We start from the raw sequence: 16,650 nt of genomic DNA, 5'->3' as shown, positions 1-16,650 counted from the left end.
AGTATTCAGACCCGAAATTGAGCTCAGGTGCATCCTGTTTCCATTGATTGTCCTTGAGATGTTTCTACAACTTGATTGGAGTCTGCCTGTGGTCATTTCAATTGATTGGACATGATTTGGAAAGGCACACTCCTGTCTATTAAAGGTCCCCCAGTTGACAGTGCATGTCAGAGCAAGAACACAGCCGAAGGAATTGTGCGTAGAACTCCGAAACAGGATTGTGTCGAGGCACAGATCTGGTGAAGGGTACCAAAACATTTCTGCAGCATTGAAGGTCCCCCAAAACACAGTGGCCTCCAAATCAAATCTAACTTTATTGGTGAAATACACATATTTAGTAGATGTTATTGTGGGTGTAACAAAACTTTTGTGTTCCTAATTCCAACAGTGCAGTAGTATCTAACAATTCACAGCAATACACACATCTAAAAGTAAAATAATGGATTTAAGAAATATATAAATATTAGATTGAGCAATGTTGGAGTGGCATTGACTAAAATATAGTAGAATATAATACAGTATATACATATGGGATGTGTAAAGCAGTATGTAAACATTATTTTAAAATGATCAAAGTGACTAGTGTTCCATTATTAAAGTGGCCAGTGATTCCAACTCTATGTATATAGGGCAGCAGCCTCTAAGGTGCAGGGTTGCGAAACCGGTGATGGCTATTTAACAGTCTGATGGCCTTGAGATAGAAGCTGTTTTTCAGTCTCTCGGCCCCAGCTTTGATACACCTGTACTGACCTCGCCTTCTGGATGATAGCAGGGTGAACAGGCCGTGGCTCGGGTGGTTGATGTCCTTGATGATCTTTTGACATCGGGTGCTGCAGTGCGGGCGGTGCAGTTCCCATACCAGGCGGTGATACAGCCCGACAGGATGCTCTCAATTGTCCATCTGTAAAAGTTTGTGAGGGTTTTAGGGGCCAAGCCAAATTTATTCAGCCTCATCAGGTTGAAGAGGCCCTGTTGCGCCTTCTTCACCACAATGTCTGTTGGGTGGACCATTTCAGTTTGTACAGGAGAGGGCTGAGCACGCACCCTTGTGGGGAACGTGTGTTGAGGATCAGCGAAGTGGAGGTGTTGTGTTCTACCTTCACCACCTGGGGGCAGCCCGTCAGGAAGTCCAGGACCCAGTTAAACAGAGAGTCTTGAAAGGAAGAAGTTTGGAACCACCAAGGCTCTTCCAAGAGTTGGCTCTTCCAAGAGTTGACTAAGAACCCGTTGGTTGTTCTGACAGAGCTCTAGTGTTCCTCTGTGGAGATGGAAGAAACTTCCAGAAGGACAACCATCTCTGCAGCACTCGACCATTCACGCCTTCATGGTAGAGTGGTCAGACGGAAGCCACATCTCAGTAAAAGGCACATGCCAGCCCACTTGGAGTTTGCCAAAAGGTACTTAAAGACTCTCAGACCATGAGAAACAAGATTCTTTGGTTTGATGAAACCAATATTGAACTCTTTGGCCTGAATGCCAAGCATCATGTCTGGAGTAAACCAGGCACCGTCTCTACGGTGCAGCATGGTGGTAGCAGCATCATGCTGTGGGGATGTTTTTCAGCGGTAGTGACTGGGAGACTAGTCAGGATCGAGGGAAAGATGAACGGAGCAAAGTACAGAGAGATTCTCGATGAAGAGATTCCAGACTGGGGCGAAGGTTCACCTTCCAACAGGACAATGACCCTAAGCACACAGCCAAGACAACGCAGTAGTGGCTTCGGGACAAGTCTCTAAATGTCCTTTAGTGGCCCAGCAAGAGCCCGAACTTGAACCCGATCGAACATCTCTGGAGAGACCTGAAAATAGCTGTGCAGCGATGCTCCTGATCCAACCTGACAGAGCTTGAGAGGATCTGCAGAGAAGAATGGGAGAAACTACCCAAATACAGGTGTGCCAAGCTTTTAGGTTCATACCCAAGAAGACTTGAGGATGTAATCACTGCCAAAGGTGTTTCAACAAAGTACTGAGGGTCTGAATACTTTTATTTGTAATGCATTTGCGAAAATGTCTAAAAAGCTATATTTGCTTTGTAAAACTACCACTGAGGAAGTACAGTTCCCGCGCAGCCCAGTCAAAACTGTTCGCTGCTCTGGCCCCCCAATGGTGGAACAAACTCCCTCACGACGCCAGGACAGCGGAGTCAATCACCACCTTCCGGAGACACCTGAAACCCCACCTCTTTCAGGAATACCTAGGATAGGATAAAGTAATCCTTCTCACCCCCCTTAAAATATTTAGATGCACTATTGTAAAGTGGCTGTTCCACTGGATGTCTTAAGGTGAACGCACCAATTTGTAAGTCGCTCTGGATAAGAGCGTCTGCTAAATGACTTAAATGTAATGTAAATGTAATGCTTTGTCATTATGGGGTATTGTGTGTAGATTGATGAGGGGAAACCACATTTGAATACATTTTAGAATAAGGCTGTGACGAAACAAAATGTTGTAAAAGTTAAGGGGTCTGAATCCATTCCGAAGGCACTGTCTATAATTGTGTTAGGGGTCATGGAGCGTTCCGCGGATAGCTAGGCAGACTAAAGTACCAGCTCGCACATAGAGCCTGCCCACTACACACACACACACACACACACACACACACACACACATGCGCACTCAAACTGCTGTTGCCACGGTGATAATGATACATCAGAGAGAGAGGTGAAGTGCGCCCAAAGATTTACAGACGTGGCAAGATCGCAGACTGACTCCTGCAAAGCAACATGGGAAAGGAAAAAGAGAGAGCGAGAGACACAATAAGAGAGAGACGGAAGGAGAGAGAGAGAGAAAGCGCTATCTGATTCTAAGGGTGCACCTATTGTGTTCTTCTGAAAAGGACTGGCTGCAAAGGAATGAGCAAATAGGGGCTGGCGATAAGGAATCCATTACTACTGTTATTCTCTTCATCAGTGGGGGGGGCAGACAGCAGGCCACTTAAAGCACATCCACATCTCCTCGTTCCTATTAAAACCATGTTTCACCATCATTCACTTGCTTTATGCACAGCCTGCCTCACAAGAAGCTAGTCTAGATGTTCCATCACACATTTATGTTGAGCTGTTGTCTAATGAGCAGTGTTCATGTTCCAAAATGTTTCCGGTAATTTAGCATGCTGTATTATTAATCACTGTCTCTGTGTGATTCTGCAGTGATTGAACACATGTTTGGGATTTAAATCAAATCAAACTTTATTTGTCACATGCGCCGAATACAACAAGTGTAGACCTTACTGTGAAATGCTTACTTACAAAGCCTTAACCAACAGTGCAGTTTCAGAAGAGTTAAGAAAATATTTACCAAGTAAACTAAGGTAAAAAATTATAATAAAAAGTAACACAACATGACAATAATGAGGCTATATACAGGGGGTACCGGTACCGAGTTAGCTGAGGTAATTTGTACATGTAGATAGGGGTGAAGTGATTCTGCATAGATAATAAACAGCGAGTAGCAGCAGTGTACAAAACAAATGGAGGAGGGGAGGTCAATGTTATAGTCTGGTGGCCATTTGATGAATTGTTCAGCAGTCTTATGGCTTGGGGGTAGAAACTGTTAAGGAGCCTTTTGGTCCTAGACTTGGCGCTCCGGTACCGCTTGCTGTGCGGTAGCAGAGAAAACAGTCTATAACTTGGGTGACTGGAGTCTCTGACAATTTTCTGGGCTTGGCCCCAGTGATGTACTGAGCCGTACTCACTACCCTTTGTAGCGCCTTACGGTCAGATGCTGAGTAGTTGTCATACCAGGTGGTGATCCAACATGTCAGGATGCTCTCGATGGTGCAGCTGTATAACTTTTTGAGGATCTGGGGTAGAGGTCGACTGATTTTTATTTTTCAATGCCGGTACCGATACCGATTATTGGAGGACCAAAAAAAGCCGATACCGATTAATCAGACTATTTAAAAAAAATTGTATTTGTAATAATGACAATTACAACAATACTGAATGAACACTTATTTTAACTTAATACAATACATTAAAAAAAAGAATTTAGCCTCAAATAAATAATGAAACATGTTCACTTTGGTTTAAATAATGCACAAACAAAGTGTTGGAGAAGAAAGTACAAGTGCAATATGTGCCATGTAAGAAAGCTAACGTTTACGTTCCTTGCTCAGAACATGAGAATATATTTTATTTATTTAACCTTTATTTAACCAGGAAGGGCTCATTGAGATTAAAATCTCTTTTTCAAGATCGCCCTGGCCAAGATAGGCAGCACCAAGTCATTACAAAAAATGACAGACAGACAACACGAAAAACTACAAGTAATCTAGTAAAAATCATATCAAATTAAAAACATTGACAGGTCAGGGAATCAGCCTCAAAATCCTTCATCAGTGATTTAAAAACACCAATCGGGACAAGTTCTTCCAGTTTAAAAGTATTTTGTAAGGTGTTCCAAGACGATGGCGCAGAGTACAAAAAAGCCCTTTTACCAAATTCAGTTCGGACATTTGGAACAGTTAGCAGTATAAAGTCCAGCGAACTAAGATAGTACCCACCATATTTCTGAACAATAAAATGCCCAAATAAAAAGCTAGTAAACACAAAATGGCTTTGTAAATAAAAGTATACCAGTGACTGAGCCTACGAGTGACTAAAGAAGGCCAGCCAACCCTGGTCTACAAAGTGCAGTGGTGCGTAAGGGTTTTGCAGTTTAAAATAAATCTCAAAGTGCCACGGTAAAGGGTGTCAATTGATCTCAAACACTGAGCGGAAGCATTCATATATAAAATATCCCCATAGGTTAGTAAAGGCATAAATGTAGCTGACACTAGCCTCCTTCTGACTTCAAAAGAAAAACAGGCCTTATTCCTAAAATAAAATCCCAATTTCAGCTTCAATTTTTTTGTAAGTTGTTGAATATGCAATTTAAAAGAGAGGCCGTCACCAATTAAAATTCCAAGATATTTATATGAGGTTACAACCTCAATCTCCTTGCCCTGACAGGTAGTAATAGGTGAAAGGTTCAGAGGTCTATTTCTTGCTTTAGAAAACACCATTAGTTAATTTTGTCAGTATTGAGGATAAGCTTCAATTGACACAAGGTATGTTGAACAGTATAAAAAGCAGTTTGCAAGTTTTGGAAAGCTTTTGTAAGAGACGAGGCACAACAGTAAATAACAGTATCATCAGCATAAAAATGAAGTTGTGCATTTTGGACATTTTTGTCTAAATCATTTATATAAATAGTGAATAAGAGAGGACCAGTCGTAACCGGCTGTGACCGGGAGGTCCGTGGGGCGACCCACAATTGGCCTAGTGTCGTCTCGGTTAGGGAGGGTTTGGCCGGTAGGGAAATCCTTGTCTCATCACGCACCAGCGACTCCTGTGGCGGGCCGGGCGCAGTGCGTGCTAACCAAGGTTGCCAGGTGCACGGTGTTTCCTCTGACACATTGGTGCGGCTGGCTTCCGGGTTGGATGGCGCTGAGTTAAGAAGCAGTTGAGTTGTGTATCGGAGGACGCATGACTTTCAACCTTCGTCTCTCCCGAGCCCGTACGGGAGTTGTAGCGATGAGACAAGATAGTAGCTACTACAACAACCTTTGTCTCTCCCGAGCCCGTACGGGAGTTGTAGCGATGAGACAAGATAGTAGCTACTAAAAACAATTGGATATCACGAAATTGGGGAGAAAAAGGGGTAAAATTCAAAACAAAACAAACAAAAAGTGAGACACAGTGCTGTTTTTTGTCAATGGCTTCAGTGATATCATTTAAAACCTTCATGGCTGCTGTAATTGTGCTATGCTTCTTCCTGAAGCCCGATTGGTACATTGATAAAATAGAGTTAGTAAATAAAAACTATTTTAGCTGTTCACTTACAAGGGTTTCACGTATTTTCACCAGGGGTGACAGCTTTGAGATTGGCCTATAATTATTTAAAAGAGTTGGATCCCTTTTAAAAGTGGTAGGACAAATGCTGATTTCCAGATCTTTGGAATTTCATTACATTCCAGGGTTAGATTGAACAGAGATGTAAAGTGGTTCAGCAATGAAATCCGCTGCCAGATTTAAAAAGCAGGGATCCAAAAGATGAGGACCTGCAGGCTTTCTCTAATCTAAGGATTTCAGGGCTTTATGTACCACCTGCACTGAGAATGGCAAAAATTTTGACCAGCTCTCACTGGTTCATCCACACAGGTTTGTACAGAGACAGAGGACACTGAATCAAACAGCCTACCAGATGATACAAAGTACTCATTGAAACAATTCAGCATTTCAGTTTTGTCATATATAGCAACAGAGTCCTTCAAAACACATGACGGTAATTCATTAACATTACTGTTACCAGACAAAGACTTAATAGCCTTCCAAAACTTTCTAGGGTCATTCAGGTTATCAGTGGTAACAGACATAAAATATTCAGACTTGGCCTTCCTGAGAAGAAAAGAACACTTGTTTCATAGCTGCCTAAAAATAAGCCAATCAGCATCAGAACATGATTTCCTTGCTTTAGCCCAGGCTAGATTACGGTCGTGAATAATACAAGACAGCTCAGAAGAAAACCATGGATTATCCCACCCTTTAACCCTGAACCTGCGGAATGGGGCATGTTTGTTTATTATTTGGGAAAAACCATCATGAAAGAATTTCCAGGCAGTTTCCACATCAGGGATAAACTCAATCTGCTCCAGTCAAAATAAAACAAATCATGAAAGAAAGCCTGCTCATTAAAACACTTCACATTTCTCTTACGAATAAAACGTGGGTTTGTCTTAGGAACCTTAGTATTTCTAACAGCAACAACAGCACAATGGTCACTTAAATCATTACAAAAAACACCAACCGCAGAATATTTATGTGGAACATTTGTCAATATTAAATCAATCAGGGTAGATTTATCTGGACATTTAAGATTTGGGCGGGTGGGTGAGTTAATCAACTGGGTAAGATTCATAGAATTACAAAACATTTTTAAATCATCAGACGCCGGCTTTAATCACAGCCAATCACAGTTATAGAGAGCAGAGGGGGGGTCTATAACAGCCAATCACAGTTATAGAGAGCAGAGGGGGGTCTATAACAGCCAATCACAGTTATAGAGAGCAGAGGGGGTCTATAACAGCCAATCACACTTATAGAGAGCAGAGGGGGGTCTATAACAGCCAATCACAGTTATAGAGAGCAGAGGGGGTCTATAACAGCCAATCACAGTTATAGAGAGCGGAGGGGGGGGGGTCTATAACAGCCAATCACAGTTATAGAGAGCGGAGGGGGGGTCTATAACAGCCAATTACAGTTATAGAGAGCGGAGGGGGGGTCTATAACAGCCAATCACAGTTATAGAGAGCGGAGGGGGGGGCCTATAACAGCCAATCACAGTTATAGAGAGCGGAGGGGGGGGGGGGGGTCTATAACAGCCAATTACAGTTATAGAGAGACCCTTTGAAACCTCAATATTCAAAGCAAGAAATTCCAACTGTTTACAAATAGTTTCAGACTTTGCCACACTTACATGGAATTGAGATTTTTACATATACTGTATAGCCACACCCCCACCTTTCTTAACCCGATCAGTGAGATAAACATTATACAAATATCCTTATCAAAAACAGACTTGCTGAGCCAGGTTTCAGAAAACACAATAACATCAGCATCAGTTGATTTAGCCCAAATCCTAACCTCATCCATTTTTGACAACAGGCTGCGTACATTTAAATGAAAAATACCAAAACCAGATCTAGATTTAAAATCAGAGGGGGTTTGGAGACATTGCATATCAGGGCCAGGGTTAGGTTGCACGTTACCTGATTTCAACAAAATAAGAATAACTAGGCACCTCTGTTTAATAACCTTTGCACAGCTTCTCTTTTTTAAGAGACCTACTGCAAGCGAATTCTACAAGTGAGTTTCCAGACAATAAAAAACAGTCATTTAAAACCATTAGACTTTGGTAGTGACACAAATTCGTACTGTTCACATCATGCCACAAATACATCGTCACTTGGACAAGTGGACCAAGTGAAAAAGTGCTAGTTCCTGCAGACAACATGTCCAATGGACGGGAGAGCACATTGTCAGATGTCCTCACCCAGCGACAATGTTCGTTTTCTCCAGAGTTCAGTAAAGTCAGTGCACAAAGCAATACCACGAAAACGGTCATTTTCTCTGACAATAAAAAAAAAAAATAGAGGCCAACGAAGGTAAGGGGAGAGAGAGACAGCGTGTATGTATGAGTCTGAATGTGAGTGTTTGCGCGTGTGAGTAGATTGGGTGTTGAGGTCGATAGAGAGAACGGGTTGAGGATTGTTGAGCTGCCACGGACAGCCAGGCGAAAAGCAAAAAGCAGCAGCTTGGACGAGACACTCCGCAGATGAAGGAGGAACTCAGGCCAGCCAGAGATGGGGTTACTTTGGTAAACTTCAAGTAATGAAGTGCCGAGTTGAGGAGGACCCGTGATCTTTACACCAGCAAAAATAAAATAGTTTGCACTACACAACAACAAAGTTACTCAACCATGAATAAATAGGTTATTAGTAGGTTAAAATGACTTGCTGCCATCTTGGATGTTGCAGACGTTGAAAGCAGGTGGTTCCTTTTAACATGAGTCTTCAATATATTCCCAGGTAAGAAGTTTTAGGTTGTAGTTATTATAGGAATTGTAGGACTATTTCTCTCTATACCATTTGTATTTCATTAACCTTTGACTATTGGATGTTCTTATAGGCACTTTAGTATTGCCAGTGTAACAGTATAGCTTCCGTCCCTCTCCTCGCTCCTCCCTAGGCTCGAACCAGGAACACAACGACAGCAGCCACCCTCGAAGCAGCGTTACCCATGCAGAGCAAGGGGAACAATCACTCCAAGTCTCAGAGCGAGTGACGTTTGAAACGCTATTAGCGCACACCCCGCTAACTAGCTAGCCATTTCACATCGGTTACACAAGCCTAATCTTGGGAGTTAATAGGCTTGAAGTCATAAACAGTGCAATGCTTGACGCACAACAAAGAGCTGCTGGCAAAACGCACGAAAGTGCTGTTTGAATGAATGCTTACGAGCCTGCTGCTGCCCACCACCGCTTAGTCAGACTGCTCTATCAAATCATAGACTTAATTATAACATAATAACACACAGATATACAAGGTCATTGATATGGTCGAATGGTTGAAACAAGACGTTTATTCTTTCAGTGAAATACGGAACTGTTCCGTATTTTATCTAAGGGGTGGCATCCATTAGTCTAAATATTCCTGTTACATTGCACAACATTCAATGTTATGTCATAATTCTGGCAAATTAGGCGACCCAAACTGTTGCATATACACTGACTCTGCGTGCAATGAACGCAAGAGAAGTGACACAATTTCACCTGGTTATTATTGCCTGCTAACCTGGATTTATTTTAGCTAAATATGCAGGTTTAAAAATATATACTCCTGTGTATTGATTTTAAGAAAGGCATTGATGTTCATGGTTAGGTACACATTGGAGCAACAATACGCACCGCATCGATTATATGCAACACAGGACACCCTAGATAAACTAGTAATATCATCAACCATGTGTAGTTAACTAGTGATTATGATTGATTGATTGTTTTTTATAAGATAAGTTTAATGCTAGCTAGCAACTTACCTTGGCTTACTGCATTCGCATAACAGGCAGTCTCCTTGTGGAGTGCAATGAGAGGCAGGTGGTTAGAGCGTTGGACTAGTTAACTATAAGGTTGCAAGATTGAATCCCCCGAGCTGACAAGGTGAAAATCTGTCGTTCTGCCCCTGTGTTCTTAACTGACTTGCCTAGTTAAATAAAGATTAAATAAAGGTGTAAAAAAATATATTAAAAAATCGGCCATTCCGATTAATTGGTCGACCTCTAATCTGGGGACCCATGCCAAATCTTTTCAGTCTCCTGAGAGGGAAAAGGTTTTGTCGTGCCCTCTTCACAACTGTCTTGGTGTGTTTGGACCATGATAGTTCGTTGGTGATGTGGACACCAAAGAACTTGAAACTCTCGACCCCCTCCACTACAGCCACATTCATGTTAATGGGGACAGGTTCGGCCCGCCTTTTCCTGTAGTGCACGATCAGCTCCTTTGTCTTGCTCACATTGAGGGAGAGGTTGTTGTCCTGGCACCACACTACCAGTTCTTTGACCTCCTCCCTATATGCCGTCTCATCTTTGTGGATTATCAGGCCTACCACTGTTGTTTCGTCAGCAAACTTAATGGTGGTGTTGGAGTCGTGTTTGGCCATGCAGTCGTGGGTGAACAGGGAATACAGTAGGGGACTAAGTACACACCACTGAGGGGCCCCAGTGTTGAGTATCAGCGTGGCAGACATGTTGTTACCTACCCTCACCACCTGGTGGCGGCCAGTCAGGAAGTCCAGGGTCCAGTTGCAGAGGGAGGTGTTTAGTCCCAGAGTCCTTAGCTTAGTGATGAGCTTCGTGGGCACTATGGTGTTGAACGCTGAGCTGTAGTCAATGAACAGCATTCTCATGTCGGTGGTCCTTTTGTCCAGGTGGGGAAGGGCAGTGTGGAGTGCGATTGAGATTGCGTCATCTGTGTATCTGTTGGGGCGTTATGCGAATTGGAGTGGCTCTAGGGTATCTGGAAGGATGCTGTTGATGTGAGCCATGACCAACCTTTCAAAGCACTTCAAGGCTACTGACGTGAGTGCTAAGGGGCGGTAATCATTTAGGCGGTTTACCTTCACTTCCTTTCGGCACAGGGACTATGGTGGTCTGCTTGAAACATGTAGGTATTACAGACTCAGTCAGGGGGAGGTCGAAAATGTCAGTGAAGACACCTGCCAGTTGGCTGGTGCATGCTTTGAGTACACGTCCTAGTAATCTATCTAGCCCCGCTGCTTGGATAATATTGACCTGTTTAAAGGTTTTGCTCGCATCGGCTACCTAGAGCGTTATCAAACAGTCATCCAGAACAGCTGGTGCTCTCGTGCATGCCTCAATGCCATTGGATGAATCCCAGAACGTATTCCAGTCTGTGCTAGCAAAGTATGGCTGGGTAATGAGCCTCCCATATATGGGCCCTTGTCAAAAGTAGTGCATTGTAAAGGGAATAGGGTGCCAATTGGTCTTAATGACTTTTAGTGGTTCAGAAAGAATATGCATGGTCAGCATTTAGTGTATCAGATGATGGTAGCATGAGTTGATTAAGACACATAGGGCTTATGTCCGCTGAGAGTGGCTGGTGGTGCTCCCATGTCTGAGAGAGAGAGATTTATATATATATATATATATAGCAGGCCAGGCCACTCTCTGCCTGCAAGGAGAAATGAGGCTGACACAACACACACAATCAGGGCCATGTCAGCCGTGTTCCCTTTGTAGCTGTCCAACCTGGAAGCTATCAGTTCCAGTAAACTCTTCTTGGTTCGGATCCTCAGTTGTACAGTATCAGTACCACTGACTGTAGGTGGCTGAACATGACGGTAGCTACATGGATGTTGGGGTGTGAGAAAATAAATGTGTTCTGTGTTCCTCCCATGTGTCTGTTTTTAGATTCAGAAAGGATGGGGGAATTTCCTCAGCCCTAATCTCATTATCTGTGATTCAATCATGGCCAACTATTTGCGAAAGACTCAATCATTGAAAGCGTTCCCCTCTGTCTCTGTGACAGCACACACACAGCCTCAGTCTGTCCCTGTGACAGCACACACAGCCTCAGTCTGTCCCTGTGACAGCACACACAGCCTCAGTCTGTCTCTGTGACAGAACACACAGCCTCAGTCTGTCCCTGTGACAGCACACACAGCCTCAGTCTGTCCCTGTGACAGCACACACACAGCCTCAGTCTGTCCCTGTGACAGAACACACAGCCTCAGTCTGTCCCTGTGACAGCACACACAGCCTCAGTCTGTCTCTGTGACAGCACACACATAGCCTCAGTCTGTCCCTGTGACAGAACACACAGCCTCAGTCTGTCCCTGTGACAGCACACACAGCCTCAGTCTGTCCCTGTGACAGCACACACAGCCTCAGTCTGTCCCTGTGACAGCACACACAGCCTCAGTCTGTCCCTGTGACAGCACACACAGCCTCAGTCTGTCCCTGTGACAGCACACACACAGCCTCAGTCTGTCCCTGTGACAGCACACACACAGCCTCAGTCTGTCCCTGTGACAGCACACACACAGCCCCAGTCTGTCCCTGTGACAGCACACACACAGCCTCAGTCTGTCCCTGTGACAGCACACACACAGCCCCAGTCTGTCCCTGTGACAGCACACACACAGCCTCAGTCTGTCCCTGTGACAGCACACACTGCCTCAGTCTGTCCCTGTGACAGCACACACACAGCCCCAGTCTGTCCCTGTGACAGCACACACACAGCCCCAGTCTGTCCCTGTGACAGCACACACACAGCCTCAGTCTGTCCCTGTGACAGCACACACACAGCCCCAGTCTGTCCCTGTGACAGCACACACACAGCCTCAGTCTGTCCCTGTGACAGCACACACTGCCTCAGTCTGTCCCTGTGACAGCACACACACAGCGTCAGTCTGTCCCTGTGACAGCACACACACAGCCTCAGTCTGTCCCTGCTGCTGGGAGTGGGACCACAGGAACATCAGTGTTTCTACAGACAGATATACAGCACAAATGGAAAATAATCATGGCAGCTTATTCCTTGTCCTTTAGTCTGTCCATGTACTCTCTGGGAGTGTGGTAGTTGATGTAAATGATTCTGTCGGCCATGGTAGTACAGTGTGTCTGAGCCATAGATCATGGGACCCCTGGCTGTGTGTTTGAGTCACTGTAACCGTCATAGAGTATGATAGTCAAATGTATCAAACCAAATATGTACTGTATATTCTATCTACAAAGCAGCCAGTCAGGACTTTGATGGAACTAAACTAATCTTGCTCTACTACTGATGTGAAAAACATTCTACACATTGTGACAAACACACATTGTACTTCACATCCTCATTTCTTTCTTTCTCTCTCTGTGTGTGTGTGTGATTGTAGGGTTGGCTCGCCCCTGTGTCTGTGTTTTTGGACTCATTGAATCAAAAGGGATGCTTTTCATCCCAGGGGGGAGTTGTGGGGTTGGCACTGCCCACTTTGGTGCCACTCCTAGGCATTCTAACCAGCACTGCTGTTGGTGCTTTTACACTGAGCTTCACACCATGCGCCTCTCAAATACCTCTGAGAAGCAAATTGGCTGAATTATGAATGATAATACGTTTGTTTAAAAATCTTGGACGTTTGGTACTTGGATTGGTGTGATTTGTGGATGACCCTGTGTCAGGGGACACAGATTCTTACTGTTAATGAGATCAGAGGAGCAGGGATGGTGTCGCCTCTCATTCTGTCTCCTGCCTGTCTGCCTCCTGGGCTGCGTCCCAATGGTACCCTGTTTCCTTTATAGTGCACTACTTTTGACTAGAGCTCTTTGGGCCTAGTAGTTCACTATCAAGGGAATGGGGTGCCATTTCAGACACACCCCTGGGTTTGGTCAGTAAAGAAGTGCACCACAGAGAAGTGCCCCACCCAGAGTTTTTCATTCGGGTGGATATTGAGGTGCTGGTAGATCCACCATGCATTTTACGGCCCCATCCGTCCTTAATGACAAGACAGTGACAGCATTTATCAAATTAGCTGCTGTCAATTGTGGTAACATGGGATTACCACGGCAACACTGTGATCAACTTAATTTGATCCTGCTCGGCGCCCACGGCTATGCTTTAGCTGAGATTTCATTTTCGAGAGTCCCATTTTGGCTGATCCCCCCCCCCCTTTCTGTGGGGTTAAATTTGATATTTAGGGGGATGTTGGGGATCAGAGGAAAAAGGGCGCCCTCTCTCTCCTTGAGGCATCTCACGGTAGTCTCCTGCCCCCTCCCTAAAGGCCCCCCTCTCTCTCTCCCTCTTCCACCCCTCTCTCTCTCTCTCTCTCTCTCTCTCTCTCTCTCTCTCTCTCTCTCCCTCTTCCACCCCTCTTCTTTCTCTCTCTCTCTCCCCTCTTCCACCCCTCCTCTCTCTCTCCCTCTTCCACCCCTCCTCTCTATCTCTCCCTCTTCCACCCCTCCTCTCTCTCTCCCACTTACACCCCTCCTCTCTCTCTCTCCCTCTTCCACCCCTCCTCTCTCTCTCTCTCTTCCACCCCTCCTCTCTCCCTCTTCCACCCCTCCTCTCTCTCTCTCCCTCTTCCTCCCCTCCTCTCTCTCTCTCTCTCTCTCTCTCTCTCTCCTCTCTTACCCCCTTCCACCCTCTCTCTCTCTCTCTCTCTCTCTCTCTCTCTCTCTCTCTCTCTCTCTCTCTCCCTCTTCCACCCCTCCTCTCTCTCTCCCTCTTCCACCCCTCCTCTTTCTCTCTCTCTCTCTCTCTCCCTCTTCCACCCCTCCCCTCTCTCTCCCCTCTTCCACCCCTCCTCTCTCTCTCGCTCTCTCTCTTACACCCCTCCTCTCTCTCTCTCCCTCTTCCACCCCTTCACACTCTAGTTACAGAGGTCTCCTTCACGCTCTAGTTACAGAGGTCTCCTCCACACTCTAGTTACAGAGGTCTCCTCCACGCTCTAGTTACAGAGGTCTCCTTCACGCTCTAGTTACAGAGGTCTCCTTCACACTCTAGTTACAGAGGTCTCCTTCACACTCTAGTTACAGAGGTCTCCTTCATACTCTAGTTACAGAGGTCTCCTCCACACTCTAGTTACAGAGGTCTCCTTCATGCTCTAGTTACAGAGGTCTCCTTCACACTAGTTACAGAGGTCTCCTTCACACTCTAGTTACAGAGGTCTCCTCCACACTCTAGTTACAGAGGTCTCCTCCACGCTCTAGTTACAGAGGTCTCCTTCACGCTCTAGTTACAGAGGTCTCCTTCACACTCTAGTTACAGAGGTCTCCTTCACACTCTAGTTACAGAGGTCTCCTTCACACTCTAGTTACAGAGGTCTCCTTCACACTCTAGTTACAGAGGTCTCCACACTCTAGTTACAGAGGTCTCCTTCACGCTCTAGTTACAGAGGTCTCATTCACACTCTAGTTACAGAGGTCTCCTTCACACTCTAGTTAAATTGGTCTCCTTCACACTCTAGTTACAGAGGTCTCCTTCACGCTCTAGTTACAGAGGTCTCCTCCACACTCTAGTTACAGAGGTCTCCTCCACGCTCTAGTTACAGAGGTCTCCTTCACACTCTAGTTACAGAGGTCTCCTTCACGCTCTAGTTACAGAGGTCTCCTCCACACTCTAGTTACAGAGGTCTCCTCCACGCTCTAGTTACAGAGGTCTCCTTCATACTCTAGTTACTCTAGTTACAGAGGTCTCCTCCACACTCTAGTTACAGAGGTCTCCTTCACACTCTAGTTACAGAGGTCTCCTTCACACTCTAGTTACAGAGGTCTCCTTCACGCTCTAGTTACAGAGGTCTCCTTCACACTCTAGTTACAGAGGTCTCCTTCACACTCTAGTTACAGAGGTCTCCTCCACACTCTAGTTACAGAGGTCTCCTTCACACTCTAGTTACAGAGGTCTCCTTCACGCTCTAGTTACAGAGGTCTCCTTCACGCTCTAGTTACAGAGGTCTCCTTCACACTCTAGTTACAGAGGTCTCCTTCACGCTCTAGTTACAGAGGTCTCCTCCACACTCTAGTTACAGAGGTCTCCTCCACGCTCTAGTTACAGAGGTCTCCTTCACGCTCTAGTTACAGAGGTCTCCTTCACACTCTAGTTACAGAGGTCTCCTTCACGCTCTAGTTACAGAGGTCTCCTTCACACTCTAGTTACAGAGGTCTCCTCCACACTCTAGTTACAGAGGTCTCCTTCACACTCTAGTTACAGAGGTCTCCTTCACGCTCTAGTTACAGAGGTCTCCTTCACACTCTAGTTACAGAGGTCTCCTTCACACTCTAGTTACAGAGGTCTCATCCACACTCTAGTTACAGAGGTCTCCTTCACACTCTAGTTACAGAGGTCTCCTCCACGCTCTAGTTACAGAGGTCTCCTCCACGCTCTAGTTACAGAGGTCTCCTTCATACTCTAGTTACAGAGGTCTCCTCCACACTCTAGTTACAGAGGTCTCCTTCACACTCTAGTTACAGAGGTCTCCTTCACGCTCTAGTTACAGAGGTCTCCTTCACAAGTTACAGAGGTCTCCTTCACACTCTAGTTACAGAGGTCTCCTCCACACTCTAGTTACAGAGGTCTCCTTCACACTCTAGTTACAGAGGTCTCCTTCATGCTCTAGTTACAGAGGTCTCCTTCACGCTCTAGTTACAGAGGTCTCCTCCACACTCTAGTTACAGAGGTCTCCTTCACACTCTAGTTACAGAGGTCTCCTTCACGCTCTAGTTACAGAGGTCTCCTTCACGCTCTAGTTACAGAGGTCTCCTTCACACTCTAGTTACAGAGGTCTCCTTCACGCTCTAGTTACAGAGGTCTCCTCCACACTCTAGTTACAGAGGTCTCCTCCACGCTCTAGTTACAGAGGTCTCCTTCACGCTCTAGTTACAGAGGTCTCCTTCACACTCTAGTTACAGAGGTCTCCTTCACACTCTAGTTACAGAGGTCTCCTTCATACTCTAGTTACAGAGGTCTCCTCCACACTCTAGTTACAGAGGTCTCCTTCATGCTCTAGTTACAGAGGTCTCCTTCACACTAGTTACAGAGGTCTCCTTCACACTCTAGTTACAGAGGTCTCCTCCACACTCTAGTTACAGAGGTCTCCTTCACACTCTAGTTACAG

The 16,650-nt window shown here is 45.3% G+C and overlaps 1 protein-coding gene across 1 annotated transcript in view; it reads left to right on the top strand.

Annotated features, from left to right (window-relative positions):
- The window catches only part of bcr (BCR activator of RhoGEF and GTPase), a 197,454-nt gene that overhangs the window by 48,765 nt on the left and 132,039 nt on the right, over positions 1 to 16,650 (top strand). The window lies entirely within an intron of this gene.

Source organism: Oncorhynchus nerka, linkage group LG4 (assembly GCF_034236695.1).
Source record: "Oncorhynchus nerka isolate Pitt River linkage group LG4, Oner_Uvic_2.0, whole genome shotgun sequence".
Lineage (NCBI taxonomy): Eukaryota > Metazoa > Chordata > Actinopteri > Salmoniformes > Salmonidae > Oncorhynchus > Oncorhynchus nerka.
Note: the sequence above shows the minus strand (reverse complement) of the source record. Positions and strands in the feature narration are given on the sequence as shown.